Source organism: Leptinotarsa decemlineata, unplaced genomic scaffold, assembly GCF_025532065.1.
Source record: "Leptinotarsa decemlineata unplaced genomic scaffold, Ldec_3_MD MMD2_tig00026328_RagTag_RagTag, whole genome shotgun sequence".
In the NCBI taxonomy this organism is placed as follows: domain Eukaryota; kingdom Metazoa; phylum Arthropoda; class Insecta; order Coleoptera; family Chrysomelidae; genus Leptinotarsa; species Leptinotarsa decemlineata.
Window position 1 is genome coordinate 13,915,576 of NW_027412688.1, and position 12,959 is coordinate 13,928,534.

Here is a 12,959-nt window from a genome sequence, read left to right on the forward strand (position 1 = left end):
AGTTTGTTTCAGTAACAAAAAACAGAGGTTTGTTTTTCGCGAATATTTCAAAAAAATTTGCTGGTATTCCAAATTTGAAAAAGAAGTCCTCAGAGAGCAGACAGTTACTGACAAAAGTCCCAACTACCAGAACTGTTAGACCAACTTTCAACTCAACCCTCAACCCTATTTGGACGCTTCAAAATCGAATATTCTTTTCACTCATTAAATATGAAAACTAGGCTTTGTGTAAGGTAGTACGTTAAATAGACAGTACTAAATATCAAGTCCATATATGGGAGAAAACATCTTCAATATTATAAAGTGGATTTGCAAGAAGTTATTTTTTTAAATAGTGTTTCAATTTCTTTGTAGTGAATGTCTATCAATCCATCGGTATAAGGTTATATAGTTTAATTGGCAGATAGTCTGCTTCATTTTTTTAGTGTATTTCACTCGAGGTAGTCTATACAATTCTCTCTTGCGGGTATTGTACTTGTGAATTTCACTCCCCGTAATGTTCGCATTTTTGTTTTTGTATATCCAAAAGATGGCTTCTGTGATATATGTACATGGATGTGTTAAAATTTGCATTTTTATGAACAATGGTCCAGCCTTAGCCATAGCTCTAAAAATTTTGTTTGATTATTTAATTACTGGTGGCACGCTGATCTTGTGCCCCATGATAAACAGTGAACCATACCGTATACAGTTTTCAGCACTTCAGCACAATGTGTCCTTATGTAATACTCAGTAAATCCAATAATATTATTTCTACAAGCTATATAGTATGCTATTTGGTATTGGTCCGTCATCGTTATTCATAATATTATAATGTTTACTTATTTCTACCCTCTCATAGGCATCTATAGTCTATTTCAAAAGAGTGTAGAGTAATAAATCATGAAGTGTCATAAAATTTGCCTGAATTTCGTTGTCGTCCATGGGCGTAGGCAAATCTTAGGATTATTAAACTTAATAATTAAAGTAAATTAAAAATTACAGACATAGATAATAATAAAAGGCCATTTTTGGGAAGTAATTTGGTCTAAAACTAAGTACCTACATGTATTTAGGTAAGTAAAATTTCTTAAAAAAAAGATTAAGATTAATTTTAGTGGTTCTTGTAAACTTATTTAATATGCAATTTGGGTTCATATACTTGAGCATGATTTCTCAAAAAAGGGTTAACACTTAGTTCCGAGGTGCCATGTCATTATAATAATCCCTTTTTGACCCTGCCCACCAATCATGCAATACCTATTAAACCCAGGTAATTAAGAAAAAGGGTTTAAATATATTGTAATGGTGTCTTAAACATTCGAGTTATAATAGTAATTGTTACTACACCAATTAAACGTACAGTGATATTGTGATATAGAAATAGTGAAAAAGTTATAAAATGGGGACATTTACTCCAAAGAAAAGAAGTGTAAAAAATTCTCCGCTATCTGTTTGCGAAAAAGTTATAATTTTAAATGTATATGATTGCATAAAACACGATCACCCTAGTTTGTCTGTGCAAGAAAGTGTTGAGCGATGTGCCCGAATGACTGGAATTGGACAGTCCACGATTTTTAAATTATTGCGAGAAAGAAAGATATCAGGCCAGGTAAGTCCATGCAAGAGAAAATCAGGAAGACCAATAAAAATCTTAGATGAAGACACCAAATGTGACATTCGAAGAAAAGTTCATTCGTTTTATTTTAAAAAGGAAATACCCACTCTTGAAAAAATATTTATCGAGATAAGCCAAGATAACGATATTCCTTTGATATCCAGAAAACTTTTATGGAAAACTTTAAAAAGTATGAATTTTGCCTGGGAAAAGCACAATCGAAAGGCACTATTACTGGAAAGTGATGAAATTGTTTGCTGGAGACGAAAATATTTGACAACTATAAAGCAGTACCTGCTCTTTATGAAACGACATAATTTTGCAATGCGGACTAGGGAAGTGACAGAATTTATTGACGGATCACCCTGTAGCGCTTTTGAATACTTAATGAGATTTTATTACTCTACACTCTTTTGAAATAGACTATAGTTGCCTGTTGTTGTTAACTTGTCTAACTAATCTTAATGAACTGAAATCTATGAAATGGTTTTGTTCTAAAATATGATGGGCGGCTGCTGATTTTTCAGGTCTTCCATATTTTAAGTGTGCTAAGTGTTCCTTATGAATTACTTCAATAGATCTTTTTGTCTGTCCATAATATTTTGCATCGCAGTCCTCACTTACATTCAATTTCGTAAATTCCAAAGTCGAGAATTCAAATAGAAATAAGTAAACATAATGATATTTATGAATAACGATGACGTGCCAATACCAAATATATATATATATATATATATATATATATATATATATATATATATATATATATATATATACGAATATGAAAGTTATTGAGTGTCTTGATATAGAAACAGAAGTTAATATCGGACATAGCACTCAAGAAAGTGACAAACCATAGACACGTGTTTCGTGCTTTTGGCCCATCATCAGTATGGTGCAGCCAAGTGTAAGGATGGGCAACACTTGGTTACCAAAATATAGAAATACAAATGCACGGAGCCACCAGCAGGAGCCAACCGCACATTTGTGGTTTCAGTTGATAGATCTTGTGTAGATTTTGATAGTTTTCTTGTAAACACAAGATCTATCAACTGAAACCACAAATGTGCGGTTGGCTCCTGCTGGTGGCTCCGTGCATTTGTATTTCTATCTTTTGGTAACCAAGTGTTGCCCATCCTTACACTTGGCTGCACCATACTGATGATGGACCAAAAGCCCGAAACACGTGTCTATGGTTTGCCACTTTCTTGAGTGCTATGTCCGATATTAACTTCTGTTTCTATATCAAGACACTCAATAACTTTCATATTCGTATAATTTCCTGGACCCGGATGTCACGCAGGTAGCTATAGCTGCCTCCGTGGTGATTTTGATAGTTTTCTTGTAAACACAAGATCTATCAACTGAAACCACAAATGTGCGGTTGGCTCCTGCTGGTGGCTCCGTGCATTTGTATTTCTATCTTTTGGTAACCAAGTGTTGCCCATCCTTACACTTGGCTGCACCATACTGATGATGGGCCAAAAGCCCGAAACACGGGCTTTTGGCCCGTGTATATAGCTATAACTTATATATAGCTATAACATTCAAATATTAGATTAGATTAGATTAGACGTATTGTAAAATCAATAGATAGGGCAAATTGTAAAATTAATTCAAAACACCAAAGGTGTGGTATACCTGTATGCAGGGCCGTAGCGAAAAGAAAAACCAGGGGGAAGGGAATCCAAATTTTCCCAACCCCACCAGCAAAATTTCCCAACTATCGAAATAATGAAAGCCGAGGGATCAGTTACTACTATGATATTTTAATTTTCTTACTTAGCTATCCAAAGATTGGCTGAATGCTTATGCCCGTTAGGGTAAGCACAAACAAAAATAAATTTTGGTAATTATAAAAATAATAATGGGAGTTATTCTACTTTGGACTAAGGTCCTTGGTCTTCCACCATATCCACCATGTATAGGAATATTCAATACAAATGAAAGGAAACAACACTTAAATAATATTATGCTCATTGTTTTCTACTATTATTTTTTCTATCTTCATGGCCACAAATTTCCCATCTTTTCCAAGTCGAAAAAACAGCGAAAAGTCGGGATTTTGTAAAATTGTCACTTCAAAATTTGTGGACTGTTCAGGACTGTTCTCTTACTTGGGAGAAATTGAGCTTTTTTGAAGTTTTCAAACAACTCAAAATTTCAAAGTATGGGATCTCTAAGTTATGCATATCGGGAAATCCCAACCTTCTCCTGCTTATTTCCTTTTTCTTATTACCTCTGCCTTTCTTTTCTCTGATTTTTATTTTTTTATTTTTATTCATTTCTTTACCATTATTTTTCCATTTTCTTCACGGCCCAAAATTTCCCAACTTTTCCCAAGTCGAAAAAGCAGGGGGGCTCCTCCCCCCATCCCCCCCATGGCGACGGCCCTGACTGTATGTGTGGTACACCGGTATGGTGTACCTGTATAGTATAAATAGGGTTGCAAAGTTTAATCTTTATCTTGAAGATGATCACTTGGTGATCGAAACACGTGTCGAGGTGTTGAAAATAACGATTTGGTGTTGGAAGAAACTCCAGTGATATTCATTACCACACGAAAGGTTTCAAACAGTGTATCACAAGGAGTGCATATGTTGTCAATACATGTGGAAGAATGTTGAGTAACTCTCGTTGGTTCACGAGTTTCAAAGTTATAAAAAAGGAGATACCTTCCTTTGAGACTGTTTTTTTCTTTATTGTCTACAAGAAAATTGACGTTAAAATCTCCCAGCAGTATTTTCTAGTGAGGGATTCTAGTAGATTATCCAGAGAATTTAAAAATAGGTTTGTACAACCGTCACCTTCAACGGACAAGAGATTCCGTGGACCAGCAAAGCGACATACTTGAAGGTCATCTTAGACAGAAGATTAACATTTCAGTCTCATGTACGGCAGAGAATTGGAATGGCTAGACACGCCAGACAACGACTGGCACCCATCATAGGACGCAGAAGCAACATGGGGTTGAAAGTGAAGTTGCTAATGATCAAAACCGTCCCCATGCCCATAATTCTGTATGCCTGCACTGCCTGGGGCCAGTGCACACAGACATACAGGAAGCAGATACAGTCGTTTATGAACGCGAGCGTAAGGGCAGCCGTAAACGCACCGTACTATATCCCAAATAGATACATATACAGAGACTTAGACCTGGACACGCAATATGTGGACGTGTATATGAGAGAACACGCAGAAATCATGTTAGATAGAATCAGATCGCACAACAATCTAGCGCTATGCGATCTACACGATGCGTTGAACATGGATGACCCCAGGTTCCGAGAAAGGGACAAACATCCAAGGCCGACTAAGCAGAACCAACGACCGCCCCCACGAGTCGCCGTCAGGTGACTCCGGTAAGCATACTAATCAGATTTTCTTTCAGCAAGTTCACCGCAGAACAACTCGACCACGATCCAATTATCCTTAGAATCACTGAGAAACGCCCGACGTTAATAGCAATAACCGCCGGTTAGTTTTTGGGGGCCCCCATGCAAAAATTCAGTTAGGAATAGTCAGACAAAACAATTTTTACCGATCGCGAAAGAATAGCACCTAAAGGCTGACTTTCGACCAAAAGAGATCAGATGTCAATCTTGCTGAAGTGCCCAACAGTAAGATGAGTACCGCTCGGAGAGCGGGGGTGGATGGAGTGGGGTAGTAGGTTCTCCTCGCTAAAAACTGGGGGGAAAGCTTCTACTTCAGCGCCCTCAACCCGGGAGGGGGTATCATTGTTAGTATCGAAGTGATCTTTGAGTATAAATTGATTTTTCTCTGTTTCCTTATTCAAACAGTAAGTGATTTAGTTCATTTCATCTCTGAAGAAAATAATGGATCACAACAACAATTTAGTAACTGGACATTATCACAGACAGAACAGTAAAACACAGTTTGGTTACAAGAATGGAAAACACTATCGAATAGACCATTCTGAAGCTTCTAACGAGTATAGGGAAACTAGAAGTAGTCTAAAACAAAACAATGAAGGGCAGTTTGATGACATCAAACACCAATAAAAATATCCCGAAACAAAAAAAATTTGCGTATCGCATATGCGTATCGGGTATACAAACTAGAAGTAACCGTCATAAATTAAAATCCTAATTTGAACAGTTCGGTTCGTACTGACTTCCAAAGAATGTAGTGGAGTCTACAAAAAATACGCAAATATTGTGTTCGTGGAGCCCTCAACCGTGGACAAAGTGACCAGTTTTAGATGGAGATATGTTGACTATCAAGAGAATTGTACCCTGAGTATGCGTAGGGGAATGAATAGCAGAAATAAACGGACACGAAGCCAGTAAAATTTCGAAAATCAAAATGACTGCAATATTTCTCAAAGTGATTCGACAGTTAGTTTTATTTCAGAAAAACAAAATTTCCTAGTGAAAAGATTTAAAATAATTGATTATAAAGCTTGTCAAATGTAGAAAGAGCTTTCTGTATTCCGTTATGGTCCCGCCCACTTGATGTGCGTTCATTAGAAGATTATGAGGGCGAGAGATAGATAATTCTTAGGTCTCTTTTTAGATTTGACGAGCTGTACAATATACAAGGTGTAACTGAATAAGTGTAAAACATTTAAGGAGGTGATTCCTCATCGGAAAAAAGATAGAATCTTTCATATAAAGAAACTTCATTGGATCATCCTTTGTTAAGATACATCCCCTTAAAGGGGGTACATAAAATTTGTATAACAATTTTTTTCACAAGCACTGAAAAAAATACAATATTGAAATTAACCTGACGTTTTGTACTACCAAAAAGACACTTAACTAGTAATTTATTTGGTTTATCCCATAGTTGTAAGGGGTGGAAAACGCAACCCATAAAATTTATTTCCAATGTAACTTTTTCTCTTATTATTTGTTTGCCATTCAAAAATGTATTTCCGATAGTCTGTTTCATTCTAAAAAAAATGTCTCTTGGGTTTTTTGCCCAAAATAAACCAGTTCGGAGCAAAAAGTTATTTTACGAACAACTACAGAGATACATCGTCATAAATGCGAACTGGATTTATTGTTATTTTGTAGTTAGTACCTGCATTAAACCATTAAAGGGTAATAAGCAAAACTAATTTATTAATAACAAAACACACAACATGTAGAAATCATAGTAAATTTTCAATATGTCTACCTTCAGACATAACGCATGCGTCTAGACGTCAGTGCATTGAGCCACGTATTCGCTCAAATATTCCTGGAATCTCTTTGATTACCCTGCACGCATCGATGATGCGGTTTCTTAAGTCCTCTACATCGCGAACAGGAGTACGATAAACCAAATGCTGTAAATGGCCCCAAAAAGAGAAATCGGGAGGATTGAAATCCGGGGATCGAGCGGGCCAGTTCTGTGGTCCTCCTCGACCTATCCACTGATTTGCATATGTTTCAGTTAAATGCTGACGTGATACTTGACTAAAATGGGCGGAAGTCCCATCATGCATAAAAAACATATCCCTTTTGACGCCCAAAGGAACTTCCTCCGGCAATACACGATGCACTCCTCTTAAAAACTTAACGTATGCCTCACCATTTAATCGAGAAGGTTGTAGTAATTCAATTCCGAAAATTCACAAACTGACAGCGTTACACCAATTTAATTGTCACTATCGCTAATAGCGACCTACTAGATATATTAGTTTCGTATTTTCGCATTTATGACGATGTATCTCTGTAGTTGTTAGCAAAATAATTTTTTGCTGCCAGGTCAGTTTGCCATTTCAAGGAAAAAATTATAAAAGGACAGGAAACATTGTGTTTATAATGGAAACAAAATCAGATCCAAATTAAGAGTGATGAAAAGGAAACTTCTAGAAACGGGGAATCGTTTTTAATAATTTTCAGGTAGGTTGTAGAAAATGAGAAAAGATCTAAAACTTTAGTGGAAACTTTTCTCTCACACAAAATATCATTTTTGAAAAAAATACCATTCTTTTTGACATCATGAATCAAAATGTATCTAGTTCTCCTCAGTTTTTACGAAACTAACATTTTTGTATACTTTAAAGTTATAGTTTCTATCCATAATCATTAAGATTTCACCATTGCCATGGTAAAATTTTCCAGAAAATGTGAAAAACAAAAGATTTTTTTAAAAAAAGAGTGTATTCGTTTTCTGATAACTTAGTCTATCAGAGAAACCCTTGTACTACATCGAATATTTCAGAAGTCAATCAATACCACTGACAAGTTGAGAGATGTACATAATCTAAAAACCTGCGTTTAAATTTTTATTTGTTCTATTCTGAAGACGGAGACAGATTCTGACTTCCGAAACACGTTGAAATAATTATAGTAAAACTTCTCAGCTCTTTTTTTAAATTTATTGAATACAACAGATTACTGATAAATAGAACTTTTTTTTTCGTGAAAAATACTTTGAATTCACGCAGTAACTTATTGGGGTAAACTAAAAAGATTGCAGATTCTACACGTGTATAAAGTTCTCCAATAAAATTTTTATATTTTTTTAGATTATGGAAGGTGAAAATACCCAAAGAAGGTCGATAGAAAACTGATTTTCCCCCACAAAAAATTAATATCGTTCAATATTTCATTTTATATATTTTTAAAACAAATGAATTTTTTGGAAAAAAGTTTTTTTTTGAATAAAGATGAAGATTTTATACGTTTGTTCAGTCTAGATTGAGATATGCTTCGATTTTGTGGAGTCTCTATTATTAGATTTGTCTAGAGTCTAGGCCAATGTTCATTCCTCAAAACTCTACTACAGTATGTTTAAATGAGTTACTTCGAAGGTATTGTTTCTATAGCATTGAAGTTAGATGAAAATATCATTCCGTTTTGTTTTCATTCAGAATTCTCTATAATATCATCATCAACCTGATCACAAATTTTGTGTTCCTAGTCCTAGACGATCGTCTACTTTTTTGCTTTGACACCTGCTGATATTTCGAAGACTTTCACGGTTTCTACCATGCTCAACTTCTGCAATTCTGTCAGTGGTATAGACATTATATTAGTCAGACTGAACATCAGTTAATTGAGTCTGCAATATGTCATTTCAGTTGGCTAACGGAAAACAATTTTTTCAACTTTTTATAATCCATCCACATATGATTCAAATAAATATTAATGTACTGTCTTTTTCAATTCTGTAAGTAGGGTAACCTGTAGAATAGTCATTTGAAAAAATAAATGAAATAAAAAATAAACGCAGTACCTAGAACATAAGGACATTTTCAGAATATCCATTTGTTTATCTAATATACCTAAGATATAGGGTCTCGATTACATAAATTGAACATTTATAATAGAATTCAGGAATATTCTTACAATATCTTGTTCTGAAATTATACTTATCATCTAAGCAACTGTCCCTATTCACAATGAAAACTCATTTGAAGAGCCTGTTCTGTCATGCGAGATATTTTAAAAATTCGGTATTTTATTATCGTCACACTATGACAGAAAATAATGTAAAGCAACCCGTTTTATCATTATGGATAGTGAAAATTATTTTTTTCATTGTTTCAAATAGTTTCAAGTGAAAAGAATTTGACTGCAATATTTCTCTATATAAACAGTGATCCAAGATTTCAGTTTGATTTCTGAAAAACTGAATTCCATAGTAAAATAATTGGTTAAACAGTATATCCATTGACTGCCGTCAAGAGTAAAATGGTACGCAAATTACAAAACTCGGGTCTATCTGTTTTATACCAACCCTTCATTTTGTAAAAAATTTGGGTTGGCTATGTTGAAGGAAACATATAAATAAACGACTATGGTAAATCTGTAGTCTTCATTGATTTATAACAAATATTGCTTAGATGCGTACCATTACCCTCCGCTTCCTTACTCCAGGAAAATCAAATTGAATAAAATCATTATGAAAATTATTGATTCCCATTATAATAATGATATTGTTCACATTCATGTCAATAATTGCAAATACACTCATCCATTAGTTTTTATCTGCACCTATTAACTTGTTTCAAAAAATCGATCGTAATGAATATATTTATCAACTGAATCCCCTCAAAACAAGTTTGAAGATTATTGATGTTTTGTTTGTCCTAGTGATAGGGGTCAGGTCATTTTTCCATATCAAGAGAAAAATCATAAAAATTGACAATTCAATGGGAAATTACTAATGATAATTATTAGAAAAAACAGGAAAACTTTCAGAAACCTAAAAGTGTTTTTTATTATTTTCACTAAAACTTGTAGATGATGGGAAGATGTACAACTTCAGTGGGAAACATTTTTCCACATAAAATATAAGTTTCAGAACAAAATACCATTCTTTTCAGTATCATAACTCAAAAGTAATTCAATTCTCTTCAGTTTTATTGAAACTTTCATTTTTGTGTACTAAAAAGTTGAACTTCCTTTTCATAATATTTATGTGAATGTTGAACCTAAAAATGCCTCATCCAAATATCAATGCCCTAGAGACAGATTTTTTTCAAAGTCAGCAGTTTTCATTTTCATTGAAATATCTTCCAGAAGGTGCACCAGGATTCCCACATTGCCATGGTAAAATCAACCGACAACTGCGGTAGCAGAAATTTGGGAAACTATCCTAAAATGCCATCGGAATATATATAGAATAATATATACCTTGATATGAATAAACTGAAAAATATGAAAGATATGAAGCTAACGAAGAAAACTTGTTGTAAGATTAACTCAAATATAAAAATCAGAATATTCTTCAAGTTATAAACATTTGTAAAACTAAAATTCACACAGGTATTTTACAATTTGTATGAACATTTCAAAATCAGTTTGATTTTGATTATTCAGAAGATAATTAAAATATTTTTTAGAAGTTTCAGTTATACCTACTTTTTTTGAAAATATATAAAATGATTTTATTTTCTTGAATTCATATGGCATTTCATCATAAAGATAGGGTATAATATATTAAACATTTCTTCGGGCAATTTTTTATGGATTTTATTTTTTGCAGTTATTTCAATTTTATATCGAGAGCCATGCGCATGATCATCAAATTTAATATTTTGTTCATTTTAAAAAAAGGAAATCATCATTTTATGAATATATGATTGATTCATTTTTTTTGTACTTTCTTCAAACTATTATTTAGTTGAATATTTCCAATCTTCAATACATATTATTTTTTACACCACCCAGGCTAAAATTCCATAACCTGATATGGTATAAAAAAAATCATAAGTAAATGTATGTTTGAAAATTGTTTCACAAATTTAAATTTTAGAAGATGATTTCTTATTTTTTTTAGAATATAATTTATTTGATGGTTCCATTTCAGTTGCCTTTCAATCATTATTTCGAGATATTTGGCACAGCCACTTTTGAAAATTTGTGTATTATTGGTGATTTTGAGAGGGCCTAGATTAGGTAAGGGATTTACATTAGAAGTGAATGGAAGATATTCGGTTTCATCAAATTTTTATTATCAGTCAAACTTGTAACTGATATTTTTAGAACTCTTCTAGAATAATGGTTTTCCAGTCAATCCATGTTTTTTCTTTGGAAGATATTAAATGGTAAAAATTGTAAAACTGTACTTTGTGGAACCCAATACTCAAACAATTTTGGATCTGTATAAATCTGTTTTTCAGCTTTGGCCCCCCTACGAACGACAACTCTCAAAAGTCGAAACTTGTGCGAGCTAAGAACTAACGAGGATCACTAAAAACATCTTCAATTTGACTTTGTTGTATTCTATATAATAGAGATAACTCATAAACAATGTTTGGGTTCAACCTCAAAAACCAATATGTTTTGCAAACACCAAAAATTCAGTGGGCATACCTGGAGACTGGCTGTAAATCAAATTATCTGAAAGAACAATTCATTCAGGCCAGTCTCAAATTACCTATACTGTAGGTTAATGGACTGACACCCATCATAAAACAGCTACTCCCCTGGCTAATACCACGAAGGGCGTTGAATTATATCCGACAGGTGCAGAATCTACATTGAAGTTATTTCTGCATATGATGTTGGCAATACAACTGCCGCAATAGATTTTCAATTATTGGAACACAAATTTAGAACGAATTGTTTCAGATAATTCAATATTTTTTAATTTCTTCAAAAGTAACTCTGGGTTGATAGTATCAAATGCTTCAGTTAGATCTAGAAAGATATCGATACTAGGAATGTTCTTATTTAACGATCCATAATTTGTTCTGTAGACTTTTTTTTCAATCCGAATTGTTTGGCAGATTAAAAATCATGTTTCATTACATAATTATCTATTTTAGATTTTGAAATGTTCTCAACTATTTTCGATAATGTTGATATGAGTGTGATTAATCGATATTTTTTCACATTACTTTTGTCTCCCCCTGTAAAAATAGGATTCATTATTCCAACTCTGAATAGTTTTGTCAATATTTCTGTACGTATGTACGTCAAATGAGTGATTCGCTTTGCTATTGAATCACTAAATGCTTTCAAAACTTTCTTGGGAGTTTTTGAATTTTAAGTTTATAATTGATGTCGATTATTTCATCTTCATTGCTTTCTTCAATATAAAAAGACTCTGAATTAGTTTTGGGTGATGTTTGGATATATTTTTTGCTTTTTACAATATTTTCTGCTAGACAATTCTCCACATTACGAAAATAATCTATGAATTCATTTGATATAATTTTTTATTGCAAGTTATTGCATTATTCATTGTAATGAATTTCATTTCAGAGATCTTTTGATGACTGACAATTTTTGTTAATTTCGGGGTTAAAATATTTTACTTTAGCTTGATTGATAGATGTTAAAGTATTTTCATATATTTTGTACTCCATCATTTTTATTTTCATCAACGTTCTTTATAATATTTTTTTATTATTTGAATGAAGTAGATAATTTGTTATTCATTCTTTTTTTATTCATTTTTACTTTAGTTTCTCAACTTCTGAGAGTTGTTGTTCGTATGGGGGCGACAACTGAAATACGGAAAAACATATTTAAAGCAGAACAGAATCTGTTTAAAAATGTTTTTCCGTTAACTAGCTGTCGCATCCCTACGAACGACAACCCTCAGAAATCTAAACTTGTGCGAGCTGAGGGTTAACGAGGTCTTACCTTTTAACGTGTGATTCCTAACACTAACCTAACCTAACACGGAGAAAGCTATAAGAAATTGATAACTGAAGCAAAAAAGAACTAGAACTATGAGATTATAAAAAACTCTGTAACTTCGGAAGAGGTTACACAGTATATCAAATTTGAGAAATAAAAAAAGTGTTGGTGATGACAACATAAGTGTAAAAATTTTGAAAGCTGTTAAAGAATCCATCTGTGACGTTTTACCTCATCTCATTAATCTGAGTTTTGAAACTTGTACTTTTCCGCAGTGTCTAAAAATAGGAAACATAATACCCATACACAAA

General features: G+C 33.3%; 1 protein-coding gene across 1 annotated transcript in view; it reads right to left on the reverse strand.

The window, feature by feature from the left end:
- The window catches only part of LOC111509333 (cilia- and flagella-associated protein 44), a 253,118-nt gene that overhangs the window by 173,517 nt on the left and 66,642 nt on the right, over window positions 1–12,959 (reverse strand).